Source organism: Aotus nancymaae, unplaced genomic scaffold, assembly GCF_030222135.1.
Source record: "Aotus nancymaae isolate 86718 unplaced genomic scaffold, 86718_ANA_hifiasm-v0.15.2.pri h1tg000075l, whole genome shotgun sequence".
NCBI lineage: Eukaryota > Metazoa > Chordata > Mammalia > Primates > Aotidae > Aotus > Aotus nancymaae.
In genome coordinates this window covers 5,273,740-5,288,969 of record NW_026988490.1, presented here as the reverse complement: position 1 = coordinate 5,288,969, position 15,230 = coordinate 5,273,740, and the positions used below count along the sequence as shown (strand labels likewise).

The 15,230-nt window shown below is 52.8% G+C and overlaps 1 pseudogene; it reads right to left on the bottom strand.

Moving 5' to 3' along the window:
* Positions 1-6,777: 6,777 nt before the first annotated feature.
* LOC135271098 (NUT family member 2G-like) lies at positions 6,778-14,835 on the bottom strand (annotated as a pseudogene).
* Between the last annotated feature and the right edge of the window lie 395 nt (positions 14,836-15,230).

Sequence of the window (15,230 nt, the reverse complement as noted above, 5' to 3'; positions counted from 1 at the left end):
CCAGTATTTTATTGAAGATTTTTGCATCTATGTTCATCATGGATATTGGCCTGTAGTTTCCTTTTCTTGTTGAGTCTCTGCCGGGTTTTGGTATCAGGATGATGTTGGTCTCATAAAATGATTTGGGAAGGATTCCCTCTTTTTGGATTATTTGGAATCGTTTCAGTAGGAATGGTACCAGTTCCTCTTTGTATGTCTGGTAGAATTCGGCTGTGAACCCATCTGGACCTGGGCGTTTTTTGGGTGGTAGGCTCTTAATTGCTGCCTCGACTTCAGACGACCTTGTTATTGGTCTATTCAGGGTTTCGACTTCTTCCTGGTTTAGGCTTGGGAGGAGGCAAGTGTCCAGGAATTTATCCATTTCTTCCAGGTTTTCTAGTTTATGTGCATAGAGTTGTTTGTGATAATCTCTGATGACGGTTTGAATTTCTGTGGCATCTGTGGTGATATCCCCTTTATCATTTTTTATTGCATCTATTTGGTTATTCTCTCTTTTCTTTTTTTTTTTTTATTAATCTGGTTACTGGTCTATTTTGTTGATCTTTTCAAAAAACCAGCTCCTGGATTTATTGATTTTTTTTTTGTAGGGTTTTTCGTGTCTCTATCTCCCATCAGTTCTGCTCTGATCTTATTTATTTCTTGTCTTCTGCTAGGTTTTGAGTTTTTTTGATCTTGCTCCTCTAGCTCTTTCAATTTTGACGATAGGGTGTCAATTTTAGATCTCTCCTTTCTTCTCATGTGGGCACTTATTGCTATATATTTTCCTCTAGAGACGGCTTTAAATGTGTCCCAGAGATTCTGGTATGTGGTGTCTTTGTTCTCGTTGGTTTCGAAGAGCATCTTTATTTCCGCCTTCATTTCGTTGTTTATCCAGTCAACATTCAGGAGAAAGTTGTTGATTTTCCATGAGGCTGTGCGGTTCTGGGTTGGTTTCTGAATTCTGAGTTCTAACTTGATTGCACTGTGGTCCGAGAGACTGTTTGTTATATGGTTTCCGTTCTTTTGTATTTGCTGAGGGGTGATTTACTTCCAATTATGTGGTCAGTTTTTGAGTAAGTGTGATGTGGTGCTGAGAAGAATGTATATTCTGTGGATCTGGGGTGGAGAGTTCTGTAAATGTCTATTAGGTTTGCTTGTTCCAGTCTGAGTTCAAGCCCTGGATGTCCTTGTTAATTTTCAGTCTCGTCGATCTGTCTAATATTGACAATGGTGTGTTGAAGTCTCCCACTATTATTGTGTGGGAGTCTAGATCTCTTTGTAAGTCTTTAAGAACTTGCCTTATGTATCTGGGTGCTCCTGTATTAGGTGCATATATATTTAGGATCGTTAGCTCTTCTTGTTGCATTGATCCTTTTACCATTATGTAATGTCCTTCTTTGTCTCTTTTGATCTTTGTTGCTTTCAAGTCTATTTTGTCAGAGGTGAGAATTGCAGCTCCGGCTTTTTTTTTGCTCTCCATTTGCTTGGTAAATCTTCCTCCATCCCTTTATTTTGAGCCTTTGTGTATCCTTGCATGTGAGGTGGGTTTCCTGGATACAGCACACTGATGGGTTTTGGCTTTTTATCCAATTTGCCAGTCTGTGTCTTTTGATTGGGGCATTTAGTCCGTTTACATTTAGGGTTAATATTGTTAGGTGTGAATTCGATCCTGTCATTTTGATGCTAGCTGGCTGTTTTGCCCACTGGTTGATGCTCTTTACCATTTCGTGTGTTTTTGGAGTGGCTGGTACTGGTTGTTCTGTGTGTAGTGCCTCCTTGAGGAGCTCTTGTAAAGCTAGTCTGGTGGTGATGAAATCTCTGAGTACTTGCTTGTTCACAAAGGATTTTATTTTTCCTTCACTTAGGAAGCTTAGTTTGGCTGGATATGAAATTCTGGGTTGGAAGTTCTTTTCTTTAAGGATGTTGAATATCGGCCCCCACTCTCTTCTGGCCTGTAGGGTTTCTGCTGAGAGATGTGCTGTGAGTCTGATGGGCTTCCCTTTGTGGGTAACCCGACCTTTCTCTCTGGCTGCCCTTAGTATTGTCTCCTTCATTTCAACCCTGGTGAATCTGACGATTATGTGCCTTGGGGTTGCTCTTCTAGAAGAGTATGTATCTTTGTGGTGTTCTCTGTATTTCCTGGACTTGAATATTGGCCTGCCTTGCTAGGTTGGGGAAGTTTTCCTGGATAATATCCTGAAGAGCATTTTCCAGCTCGGATACATTCTCTTCATCACATTCAGGTACACCTATCAAACGTAGATTAGGTCTTTTCACATAGTCCCATATTTCTTGTTGACTTTGTTCATTCCTTTTTACGCTGTTTTCTCTAATCTTGCCTTCTTGTTTTATTTCATCGAGTTGATCTTCGACCTCTGATATCCTTTCTTCTGCTTGGTCAATTCGCCTGTTGAAACCTGTGCATGCTTCGCGAAGTTCTCGTGTTGTGTTTTTCGGCTCCCATCAGTTCACTCCTATTCCTCTCTAAGTTGTCCATTCTCGTTAGCATTTCGTCAAGTCTTTTTTCAAGGTTCTTAGTTTCTTTGCATTGGGTTCGAACATGTTCTTTTAGCTCACGGAAGTTTCTTATTATCCACTTTCTGAAAGCTGATTCTGTCATTTCATCACACTCATTCTCCATCCAGTCTTGTTCCCTTGCTGGTGAGGAGTTGTGCTCCCTTGGAGGAGGAGAGGTGTTCTGGTTTCTGGTGTTTTCATCCTTTTTGCACTGGTTTCTTCCCATCTTTGTGGATTTATCCACCTATCGACTTTGTAGTTGCTGTCTTTCTGATTTTGGTAATTTTAAGTCTGCGGCAGCAGAACTCATAAACCCCTTTTTTCTTTCCCCAGGTGTTCTGTCCCGGGGAGTTAGGGCTGTATGATTTTCCGCTGTCTTGCTGCCGTTTTTCCTGCCCACAAGGTGGCAGCCTAGTCACACTCAGCCTGCAGAGGCTTCGCTGAGCTGCTGTGGGCTCCGCCCAGCTTCCGTGTGAACTTCCCTGCAGTCCTGTTTATATGGGTGTAGTTAGAACTGCTTCCGCTATGTTGGCCCGCCCCTGTAGTGACGGAGTCTCTGTAGTGGCGGGTTGCCTTGGTTGCTGCAAATTGCCCTGGGAACTGCAGGGTGTTTCCGTAATGGAGGACGCCCCTCCTCCACAGAGCTGGACCATCCCGGGTTCAGTTGTGTTTCCCGTGGCGCGTTTTTGCCCGGGAATCTCCTGGCTTGACTCCCCGTTTCAGCTCCCCTTGCTGGCTTAGAGGGGACTCAGTCTCACTCACTCTGCACATGGAGCCGCTGCCCCGGGGAGCAGGTCGAGCGGCCGCGCCGGTCAAACCAGCGGCGCTGGCGACCCGTGGGGCTCCTCCGCCTGTGAATCCCCTGGTCTGTGGGCAGTAAAAATCCATCTGGAAATGCGGCGTCCACTCACCCTCTGCACTTTCTCTTGGAGCTGCAATCCCGAGTTCCTCCTAACCGGCCATCTTGGATCGATCCCTCTCTTTTTAGTTATAAATTTTGAATTAGATTCTGTGTTTTTGGAGAGATTTTCCATACGTGGTGGAAGTGTTTTTAATCTTGGTAAATATGGATTATTTGTCTATTTTATCACGTTCGTCGGAAAGCTATACCGAGAACATTTCGATGTTTTAAAGGCTTTCACTCTCCGATGACTTGTGTGAAAGACGACGTACATACTAAAACGGGAATGCCTGTCTTTTTTTCTATTGGAATTTTCAGGAGGGAATTCTGTGCAATCTGAAAAGATTGATGGAGGTTACAGTAATTGCTTTCTACATTGCTTTTGTTAAGCAGTGAAAATTAGACCCACTTGGAGATTTAGACCTGGACACACTGAGTTTTGGAACACTCTCGAAGTGCAATTTGGGAAAGGGCAGGTGAAATGAGGCTTCTTCCAACCTCCCCCTTCCCTCCTCAGCTTGGTTAACAGGCAAACACCAAAATATGGTAATAGCTGGTAATTTACAGAACGTTGGTTATCACATTTGATAATTATATGTTAAGGTTGTACAATATGTGTATGTCAGAGTTAGGGGTAGTAGGTCATAGAGTCTCATGAAAAATACAACTTCTATATAATCTTCTGAGTAGCGAGATGGTAACTGTTACGACGGTTATGAATTGTCCAGGCAGTAGGGCCGGTATATGTCTTCAGTCATGTTTTTACGCCTGCAATCCAGGAAACAGTGTAAATGGATGTTTCCTGAAACAGCCATAGTCGCCTGTCAACATGCCCAGCTAATTTTTGTATTTTTAGTGGAGACAGGGTTTCACCATCTTGGCCAGGCTGATCTTGAACTCCTGACCTCGTGATCCACCTGCCTCAGTTTCCCAAAGTGCTGGGATTACAGGCGTGAGCTACCGTGCCTGGCCGAGATTTATCATCTCTGTGTGCTGGTAACATTTCTAGCCTTCTCTTTCAGCTACTTTGAAATATACAATACGTATTTGCTAATACACATCGCACCATTGCACTCCAAGCCTGAGCTAACTATGGTGACCGTACTCTGCTATAGAACGTTAGAACTTACTGTTTCTAACTGTATGTTTGTACCCATTAACCAGCCTCTCTTCCTCACCCCCATCCCTTCCCAGCCTCTGATACCTGTCATTGTATTCTTTGTTTCCATGAGGTCAACTTTTTTTTTGTTGTCGTTGTTGTTTTTAGCTCCCACATGTTTCTGAGACTGTGTGATGTTTTTCTTCCTATGGCTGGCCTGGCTTATTTCACTTAACATAATGACCTGCAGCTTCATCCATGTTGCTGCAAACAACGTGATTTCATGTTTTTTTCTGGCTGAATAGCGTTCCATCGTGTATATATGCCACGTTTTCCTTGTCTGCTCATTGGTGCATACTTGGGTCGATTCCATATCTTTGCTGTTGTCAATAGTGCTGTGATAAACATGTGAGTGTATACTGATTTGATATACCGATTTCTTTTATGTTGGTTAAATAGCCAGTAGTGGGATGGCTGGATCAAGTAGTGGTTTTGTTTTTAGTATTTTGAGAAATCTCCATACTGGTTTTCATAACGACGTTACTAATTTCCAGTCCCGCCTCAGTGTGTAAGAGTTCCCTTTCCTCCGCATCATGTCAGCATCCGCTGTTTGTATTTTTAAGAATAGTTATCCTAGCTGTGGGAAGGTGGTAAGTATCTCGTTGTAGTTTTGATCGGCACTTACCTGGTGATTACTGATGTGATCATTTTTTCATATATCAGTTGGCCATTTGTATGTTTTTTGATGTCCTTTGCCCATTTTTTAGTGGGATTATTTGTTGTTTTTCATCGTTGGTTATTTGAGCTCGTTACGTATTCTGGATTTTAGTCCTTTGTCGTGAACAGTTTGCACACGTCGTTTCCCATTCAGCAGGTTGTCTCTTTGCTCTGTCGTTTGTTTCCTTTGCTGTGCAGAAGCTTATTGAAAGAGATGGATGGAGCATGGTGGCTCACGCCTGTAATCCCAGCACTTTGGGAGGCTGAAGCGGGTGGATTACCCGAGATCGGGAGTTTGAGACCAGCCCGGCCAACGTAGTGAAACCCCATGTTTACAAATAATAGCGAAAAATTAGCTGGGAGGGATGGTGGGCGTCTCCCGGGTTCAAGCAATTCTCCTGCCTCAGCCTCCCAAGTAGCTGGGACTACAGGAGCATGCCACTATGCCTGGATCATTATTTTTTTTCTTTTTGTTTTTTTGGTAGGAGCTTTGCTCTTGCCGCCCAGGCTGGAGTGCAATGGCGCCATCTGGGCTCACTGCAACCTCTGCCTCCCAGGTTCAAGTGATTATCCTGCCTCAGCAGCTGGGATTAGCCCAGCTAATTTATTTTTATTTTTATTTTTGAGGTGGAGTTTTGCCGTTGTTGCCCAGGCTTGAGTACAATGGTGCTATCCCGGCTCACTGCAACATCCACCTCTTGGGTTCAAATCTGTGTCTGCATCAATTCTACACAAGAGTTCCATCATCATATGGGAAGGGAATCATAGGTGTGGGGACCTCCATGCAGGACCCCGCGTGCCCCGAGGCCAGTCCCTGTGACAGCCACAGCAAGGAGCGTCTGCTTCCGCCAGTTGGACAAGATTCTTTCCTGACCAGAAACCAGCAGAAGGACTTCCCCTGCTCCCCACACACCGTCGTATCCCAAACACACCTGTGTGGATGGATGCCTCGACATCTCCCCTCAGCCCAGGGCCTGAGCTCTTCCTGATGAGGGTTAAGCAGGAGTGACCGCCTCTCCTCGTGTCCATGTTGCGGGCAGCTGCCTTCTCCTCAGCTCCCACGGGGCAGAACAAGAGCCAGCCAGCTCTCAACATCCCAGGATTTTCCAGGGATGCTGATAACTAAAGCAGTCGGGGCCTTGTGAGTGGTTGGTGGGAGGGATCAGGGTCTCCTCAGCATCCGTCAGTTCCTGGAGCATCTGAAGGGGCAGCCTATGCCTGGAGGAACGTGTGGGGCTGGCCCCGTGGGTACCCAGTGCCTGGCATCTCCCAGGCCCTCTGTACTCCCTCACAGACCCCCTCCACTGAGCAGCACAGCCCTGAGGACAGAGGCAGCAGCCCGGAGAGCATTTCCAACACAACTGTGTTTATTCAGATTTACACATGAGACCTCCAAGGTATTGCTCCCCACCCCCTACCCCTAGACCCTCCCTTCCGGTTGAGCCACCTTCTCCCTCCCCTCCCTCCTGCCCCTTCCTTCCCCCACCCTCTCCCATCAAGCTAAGGCCCAGCAAGATCAGCACTGGGGGAGAAGTCTTTGCTTTGAGGCACCTGATGGCCTGAGGGTCCGAGAGTTGAGAGCCCCACCCTTGGGGATTGGCACCAGAGAGCCTGCCCTGTCCCTCTACTAGCTACAATGCTGCATTCTCTTCCTCTTAGAGAGCAAGGGGTCACCCTTTCTCTTTTTAGACTGCGAGGGGCCACCCAGCCCCCAAGCCAGGGACTGCGCCCCAGAGATGCTGAGTCCAGGCCTTAAATGGGGCATCTGAACAGGGGATGGGCCTCTTGAAGAGAACTCGCTTCTTGGACTTGGTGGCAGGAGCGGATGCTGGGCTGAGGTCTCTTCTCTTCGCAGATTGGGACTGAAGAGCTCCCTGAGGTTCCCGCCCTTCTAGGCTGAGAAGGCCCGAGGCAGGTACAGGGCTCTGGGACAGCTTCCAGGCCCGCAGCCTGTAGTTGGTACCCACGGCAGAAACTATGCCAGGGATTTCCCTCTCCTCCTCACTTGACCCCTCAGACAGCCTGCGTGATTCCTTGACAGGAGAGGCTCCAGGGAGACCCCAGGTGCCCTTGGTCCCCACGCCTGGGCAGGTGGGTCTATGGTCCTGGGGAGGAGAGTCTGGCCGGGCAGCCCTCAGCCAGCGGGAGTCCAGTCTCTCCAAAACCACAACAGGGTTTATGGACCTGACCATCCCAGTACGCACCCTGCCTCGTCACTGAGGGTCCCGGGAAGCCCTCTGGGGGTTGGGTCTGTGATCCTGGGAAGGAGAGTTTGGCCGGGCAGCCCTCGGCCTGTGAGAATCCAGCCTCTCCAAAAGCACAACAGGGTTTTTGGACCTGGCCATCCCAGTGCACACACTGCCTTGTCTCTGAGCATCCCGGGCGGCCGTCTGGGGTGGGCAGGTTTCCATGCTGACCCCTTGCTGGGGGCCAGGCACATCTCTCTCTGCTCCTTGGCCCGCTGCAGACTTAGAAGAGATTGAGTCCAGCTGGGTGGTGCCATGACTAGGGACTGCCCTCTCACACGGTTCCTCCTTCAAGGATAGGAGGCGCTTCTCTGCTACCTGCGGGAGTAAAGGGGGCACTTACTGGCTCTGCCTCAAGTGTGAACAGGGCCCAGGGTGGTGAAGACCAAGGCGCTTGGGTGGCAGGCACGGAAGCCTGAGGCAGCTGGGCTTTCTGTCAAAGACAGAGGGTGTGGCTCCGCTGGGCATCCCGCTGGGCCTCACTGCAGTTTGCATCCTGACTCCCCTCCCTGGCTCCTCTCCATCCCGTTCCATCTGAACCTGCACCTCCCTGCCTCGGAGTGGCTCCCCAAGAAGCCGAGCATCCCCCGCAGGGTGGGGTGGACAATCAGGTGGGGCTTATGTGCCGGGTCCCTCCTGCCCCCAGGGTACCTGGGTTTCCCTCCCTCCCTGCTCTACCTGGGCAAGGGTGAGTCCTTCCTCCTGCTCCAGCTCCTGGCTTAGGGCCAAGAAATCCATGTGTGGATCTGGGGAAAGCAATTCTTCCGGGAATCGGGGGTGAATGACGGCCTCCACCTGGAAACAGAAGGAAGACGGTGTGAGCTTCCCGGGCAGGGAGTAACCTGGAGCCAAGGACACCTGGAGGAGATGCAGAAAGCAGTGAGCGCCCCGTCCCCACCCTTCTGGAGCTGTCTCATATCATGGCGACCACAGCTACACACAGACCACAGACCTGGTAGCGTACACACATGCAGACAGAGACACACAAACCACACACAGACACACAAAGAGACCCACATATGACACAGGAAAATGGACACAAGTAATTTCCACACTCCACACTCACACCCACACAGACACAGAGTAACCGATCACAGACACAAAGACACAGACACAATCACATACACAGACAGTCAAATCGATGGCAACACACACACCCCTTCACTGCGGAGGAGCTAAGGAACAGAGCTTAATTCCAAGGACCTGCGAGTGCCACCCCCTGGAATTCTGCAGACCCCAGCACTTGAGGCTAGCCCACCTTGGTGACAAAGTCTTTCTGGGAACACAGATTGTCAGCGTAGCTCAGGACGCCTGGGTCTAGAAGCATCCCGTCCCCTTCCTGCTCCACTTCGCCCTCTTCCCATTGTCCCTCGATCTCCCTCATGGCCCCAGCGGGAGGCCCCAGCAGCTCCTCCATGATGTCCATATACTCCTGCACCACTTCAGGGGGAATCTCCTTGGGGGCCTTGGTCTCCGCTGGCCGCTGGGGCCTGGGTGGTGGCAGGCAGGCAGGTGGGGCCTTGGGGCCAGCCTTGCTGGGAAGGTACACTGAGGCAGGGAGGGAGGAGGATGGGTATGGTGAGGGCTGCTCCTCCTGCCTGCATCACACAGGGGAGGGCAGGGCTCAGGGACCTGAAGTGGGTCCCAGCTGGGTCAGGACCACCTGAACCACAGCGCCCCTGGAAGAGACGCCGCAGGAGGGGCACATGCGGGACAGCATCCTTTTGGAGGAAGCTTGGAGTCACTGATATATGCTGAGTACTCCACCCGCTCATCCCTGCTTCCTGGGCAGATTGTTGGGTTTTGGAATTGCAAGGGGAGAGAGTAGCTAGGAAACCTGACCAGGTGAATACCCACTTCGTGACCACGAGCCGCCCAGCCCCCCAGCTCCCCTGAGCTGTCTTGTTGGAAGGAACAAATCCCTCTCTTGAAGGGAGGCATGGGGTGTGGGGACAGTGGCCTCCCTCGGCCTCTCTGGGCTTTGCCGTGGCTCCTGTGGGAATGTGGGAAGCCATACCTGGCTGCTTGACCACCTCAGGGGCTGATGGTCCCTGAAGTTCAAGCCTCGGCAGGGCTGGAGGAGGCAGGCACTGGGGCCCCTTCATCCACTGTGACTTCTGAATCTGCATCTCCTCCTCAGCCTCAGACTGTAGGAACCTAGGGTGAAGAAGGTGTAGACCGTGCTGAGAGGGTCCAGGCCCTCTGCCCCCAGGACCAGGCAGCAGCCGATGGCAGGGAATGGGAAGGCATGCCTCAGGCAGGCTGTCCAGGCCCTCCCTGGGGCCCGTCCCCCAGTCCCAGAGGGAACTACTCCCAGAGTTCTGGGCTCTCCCTCCCTCACCCGGCCCCTGCAGAGCCCATGGCATCAACAGGGCTTTCTGACTTAAGTCAGGGCCACGAGGCCCAGGAGGGCATCAGGGGTGGGGTTTATGGCAGAAGGCGTCCATGATGTTGCCCAGTTGCATGAGTCCTGAGGTTGGGACTGTGGGTCCCTGAAGGATAACCCGGGAAGATGAAGCATGGGAGACCCCGGTCGGGAGGAAGCAAAAGCTGGGTGCAAAAGACAGGGCCCCTTTCCCCTGAGGCTGCCGTCTTTCTGTCTTAAAGGAAGGGACTACGAGGAGCAAAGGCAGGCAGGCCAGAGATGGGTCTCATGGTGTCCTGGACGCAGGTCTCCCCTGACCCAGCGCAGGTTTCTCCAATCCTGGCCAGGCTGGGATGGGCGAAAACCGACTTCTGGCCACTGCTGTGAAGAGAGTGCACCCCGCTCTGTCTATAGTCCCCAGCGCCCCTTCTCCCCATCCTCACAACTGGCGGTGATCTCCTTTGGGCTGTGATGCTGGCTGCTCGCTCCCTGACCCTTAGTGTCAGGCAGGGGTTGGCCCGAGGCCAAGCAGGGCGTGGCTTCCCACCAGGGCAGGATAGAGACCCCAGAGCACTCTAGGAGGGAGGAGCAGCTTCCTGAGGGAGCCAGGGGCCCGGGAGGGCCTGCGTTTGTCCACACCCTCCTCATGCTCCACACTGAGCAGCCACCATGGCCATCCGGCTTCTGTCACCCTCTGTCACCCTGCCATGTGGGCTCTGCCCCTGCACCCCAGACTCACTTACCCGCCATCTCGTAGTAGATCATCCGGTCAAAGTTGCTCGTGTGCTGCCATTCCCGCACGGCCCACCACAGTCCCCCCTCCAGGGTCATGGTGGGCTTCTGCCGGGCCAGGGATCTGAGAACTGGGCTGTAAGGCGGTGCAGTCAGTCCCAGTCCATAAGCCCACCCTCCATCCTAAGCCCACCAGTCCCAACACCCGGCCCCTGTCACCCCCACACATGTCCTGTCATCTGTCCCTGTCCTGTTCTCCCCCACGTGGGCAGGATATGTCCCCAAGATCAGTCATCAACACAAGCCACCGGCTGGCCTCTCCAACTGCCCCTCGAGTCCTCAGTGTTACAGTGTTGACAAATGAACTCAGTACTATGGGTGGAATGTGAGCGTCCCCAGCATTCCTGTGCTGAAGCCCTCAGCCCCGGTGTGTCAGTTCTTGGAGTTAATCAGGGTTAGAGCAGGTCATGGCATCCGAGCACCGATAAGGGCAGGAGGAGACACCAGGGCTCTCCCTCTCAGCCGCAAGAGGACACAGCCAGAGGCAGCCCTCTCCAGCCAGGACACCAGTCGGCCGTCACCTTGATCTGGGACTTCCGACCTCTGGAAGTGGGAGACGTGAATGTGTCCTGATAAAGCACCCAGTCTATAGGATTTGTTATGGCAGAGCCCGAGCTGACTGAGACAGCGCACCCACAGAATGCCCGGGGAGCGAGGGTTAACGTGCAGGTTCCAGGGCCCCAGGACTGAGCATTTAACCAGCTTCCTGGGGACTCTGGAGCAAGGCGGCCCCTGGGGACGCAGCCTCGGGGTCCTGGAGATGAGTAGAAACCAGAACCAAAGCAGAGCGGTGTCCAAGCCCACTCCACGCCAAGCCTGTGAGCCTGGGGCGACTCCACTCCGAGAATCAGGGTCCCCAGTGCACCGGGACTCAGCTCCAAGGGAGAATGCAACCAGTTCCAAGATGCAGGGGCAGCAAGATTTTTTGGGACAAAGATGGGGCCTCCTTACACCTACACCCTGGGCAGGGGACTTGCCTACGGGAGTGGCCAGTGTGTTGCCGGGTGGATGTGCTCAAGCTCCCGTGGAGTACGGGTTTGCTCATCAGCGGGGGACACAGGGTCACAGAGGCACTGCAGGATGGAGAGAGGCACGACTGGGACTGAATCGACAAACTCTCAGATGCTGGCATTGCTGCCTCAGTCACCACAGTCCATGGCCCTGGGCTGCTGGGCTCGTGGTGCACTCAGAGCCATCACTGGAGCCCGTGGCTTTGGGGAACACTGTCCTAGATAGCCTAGTTCTGATAATGATAGCAGTAGGGACAGTAATCATAACAGTTATCATGTAATGTGTCCCAGCATGTGCCGGGCACTGTGCCGTGTGCCTCATGTGTGAGCTCAAGTCACCTCTTCACCATCCTCTGAATGAAGCAACGTCGTCCCTTTTTCTAGAAGGGATCGAGGGCAAAGCTGCAAATACCTGCCCAGTAAGGATTGGCTGGACTCACGGGACAGTGAGGGGCAGGTGAGATGAGGCCCCTGAGAGTCTGTCCTGAGCGGCAGCCAGATGAATGTTCCTGAAAATGTGCCCTTCCATAGCTCGACCCGTCGCCTTCAAGACCACCCTGCAAGCTCCCCCGAACAGCGTGACCTCCCGTCCATCCAGCAGCCTCTTTATGGGTGAGCTTCAGGGTGAGCTCCGGTGCCCCGAGGACACTCACATGAAGAAACAGGAAAGCGCTTCCATGTCCGGACTCTGGGGAAGGTGCCTCCGGGCCAGGGGCTTGTAGTGCTGCCAGAGTCGGAAGTTCTCATACACGCTCTGGGGGTTGCAGGAGTCGTCCGCGGGAGTCTTGGCCTGGGAGGGAGCCAGGCTGCCCTCTCCATGAGCCCCTTGTGACAATGGACAAGCATTCCCTGGGGCCACGATGGGGCCCGGCTGGGGAGCAGGTGGTGGTGCTGGAGGAGGAAGGCCCTGGAACCAGCCTCCGTCACAGGCCTGGGTGACCCCAACGATGTGGGCAGCCATAGCGGGCACCACAGGGGCAGCTGCCAGGGGTCGGGGAGGTGGACATGCGACTCCCTCACAGACGGCACCTGGAACCCACCAGACGAGGGGGTCCTGAGGTAGGGCCAAGGTCTGTGCCTGAGGAGCCTTCACAGGCCCCACTTCTGTCCTCATCTGGACAAGGACGTTGGAAGCCCCGGCCGAATTCAGGCCTTGGCCATCGTGTCCTGCCACCAGAGGGGTCCTGGGGAAGGCAGACAGCACCGGAGGGCCGCCTGGGGGAACCACTGCAGTCACGAGGGGCGGCCCATCTGCTGGGCCAGGAGCAGGTGTGGCGAAGGACAGAGCCGTGAACACTGGCATGGAGGCGCCAGGGTTCTCGGTCACACCCGTTTCCAGCTCTGGGCATGCTGTGGAGACAAAGGAAAGAGGTGAATGAGCTGGGGTCTCCAGGTCCACCCTGGTCACTGGGGAATCAGGGGTGTCCTACAGCTGAGGGCATGTGACAGGGAAACTGCAGCTTGCAAATGTCCCTGATTGTGCATCGCATGCTCTGTTCCTCCATAGGAGGGTCCCTTCACTAGAGAGCCTGGCAGTTAACCCAGATTGCACCACTGCGTTCTAGCCTGGGTGACAGAGCAAGACTCCATCTTGAAAAAGAAACAATGGAAGACAACCACCGGATGGAAATCTCTCCCAAGCCAGCACCCCGTGAACCCTGAAGATAACCCATACGCATCACACCCAGTGTGCAAGTGATTGTTCTGGCACCATGCCCAGCAAGTGCTAAACGTGGGTCAGAGTCAGGCGACACTTTCCTCAGTGATCAGTGGTCCTGGCTGCCACTCAGGAAGCTCTGTTCCCAGGGAGCAGGTCTGAGAAGCAGTGGTGGAGTTCCCTGAGATACTGTCATTGCGCAGCCAGCAAGAGCGGCACACGATTAGAGCACAGCCAGCAAGCGGTGAGCAGTGGGGCTGTCGGAGGGGGGGCGGGGGGGAGGTGTCTGGGGATTTTCACAGCTGCTGGTCATGTTACAGTAGGTCGTGGGACAACGAGCCCATCTCTGGTCCTTTTCCTTTGAGCTCCCAATAACTGAATAGAGTGACCAACCAAGAACCAGAGGTTCTTGGGCCACAGGCCAGGTGTGGCAGAGTTGTCTGGAGCTCATCCCTGTTCGCTAGGACTTCATGCAGTCTCCAGTCAAGGGGAACAGGGATACAGCACATGCACCTCATCAGTCAGGACACACATCCTAACTTGAATAATAATAATAATAAGAGGACCATCTTCCTATTTGTGTTCTACTCTCCTTCCTCTACTGAAAAGGAAAGCAGTCTTTCCAGACCTTTCCACTGAAAACCAGCAAGAGTCCACACCTGTCCCCTGTTCATGAGGTAGTAGACATGGAATAGAGGCAAATTGTTGATCTCCACAGAAACACAAAGTGCAGAGGACAGGCCGTGAGCTAGCAGAGAAGAGGAAGTGGGTCTGAAGACCTGCGCTTCCACAAAAGGACGAACAATTCAGAACAACCTGGGAAGCCCAGGCCGTGTTGCCTGAACTTCCCCACTGCCCCCACCCCTGTTAAAGCCAACAGCTACCTGAACTGACTGAGAAGCCACCTCTGGGGAGCGAGCTGAGAGGCTGCGGCAGTTACAGTAGCCCCAGGCTCGCCCACCCAGAGGCTGTCACTGCATGCTCTGTCCCAGCCATCACACCCAACAGTCGTCTCTGGCTGAGACGACTTCTCCTCACTCCTCCCTAAGATCTAGAAAAGTCCAGTCCAAATCCCTCTGAACACTATGGAAGGGCACCGTCCAGCTGCCCGAAGACATAACACAGGGCTCAGGCTTGCCCGCCATCTTCATTGGGCCACCGGCACAACACGATCCCACCGCTCCCTACAAACACGCGGTGACGTGACCCGTCCCCCTCTAGAAAGAATCAGTACATCCACTCCATCCTTTCCCCTACACGGTGTATCCCCCCAGGCATCTTGGTCCACCTCCAAGGAGCCGTCCTCCCTAACCACAGACTCAGGGTGCCATGGCCCTCTCCAGGTGTGATGTCTTTGGGGACATCCAGTGCTCCCTCCCTCCTCGACACTAGCCCTATCAGCTGTCCCTGGGGCGGTGTCAAATTTGAATTCCCAAGGATTTGAAACGTGACAGAGACTTGCATAATGCCCCTGTCCCTACAGACTCACCTCCATTTGAAGCCATCCCCTCAGGCTGGGTGCTGATCACCGCTGTCTGACAGTTTCCACAGTGAGAAAAGTCAAGAGCAGGACCCAGAGAGTGACCTGCCTCAACAGATTCTCCTGAGTTCAGGTAGGTCCGGTAAAATTTGAAAGTAAAGCAGTTTAGAACATAGGACCTCAGACATTCTGCAGAGGGGGAGGGGCAGTGCAGCAGGTACTGGAAGGGGTGGGGGACATTCTGTGAAGGGCTCCAGCCAATAGGAAAGAACTGAGGTTCCCTTCCAGCTGGAGGGCAGCAGGGCAGACTGTGTGCACCTCTTTAGGCAACTTTTTTTTTTTTTTATTTTATTTTATTTTATTTTTTTTGAGATGCAGTTTCACTCTTGTTACCCAGGCTGGAGTGCAATGGCATGATCTCGGCTCAGCGCAACCTCTGCCTCCTGGGTTCAGGCAATTCTCCTGCC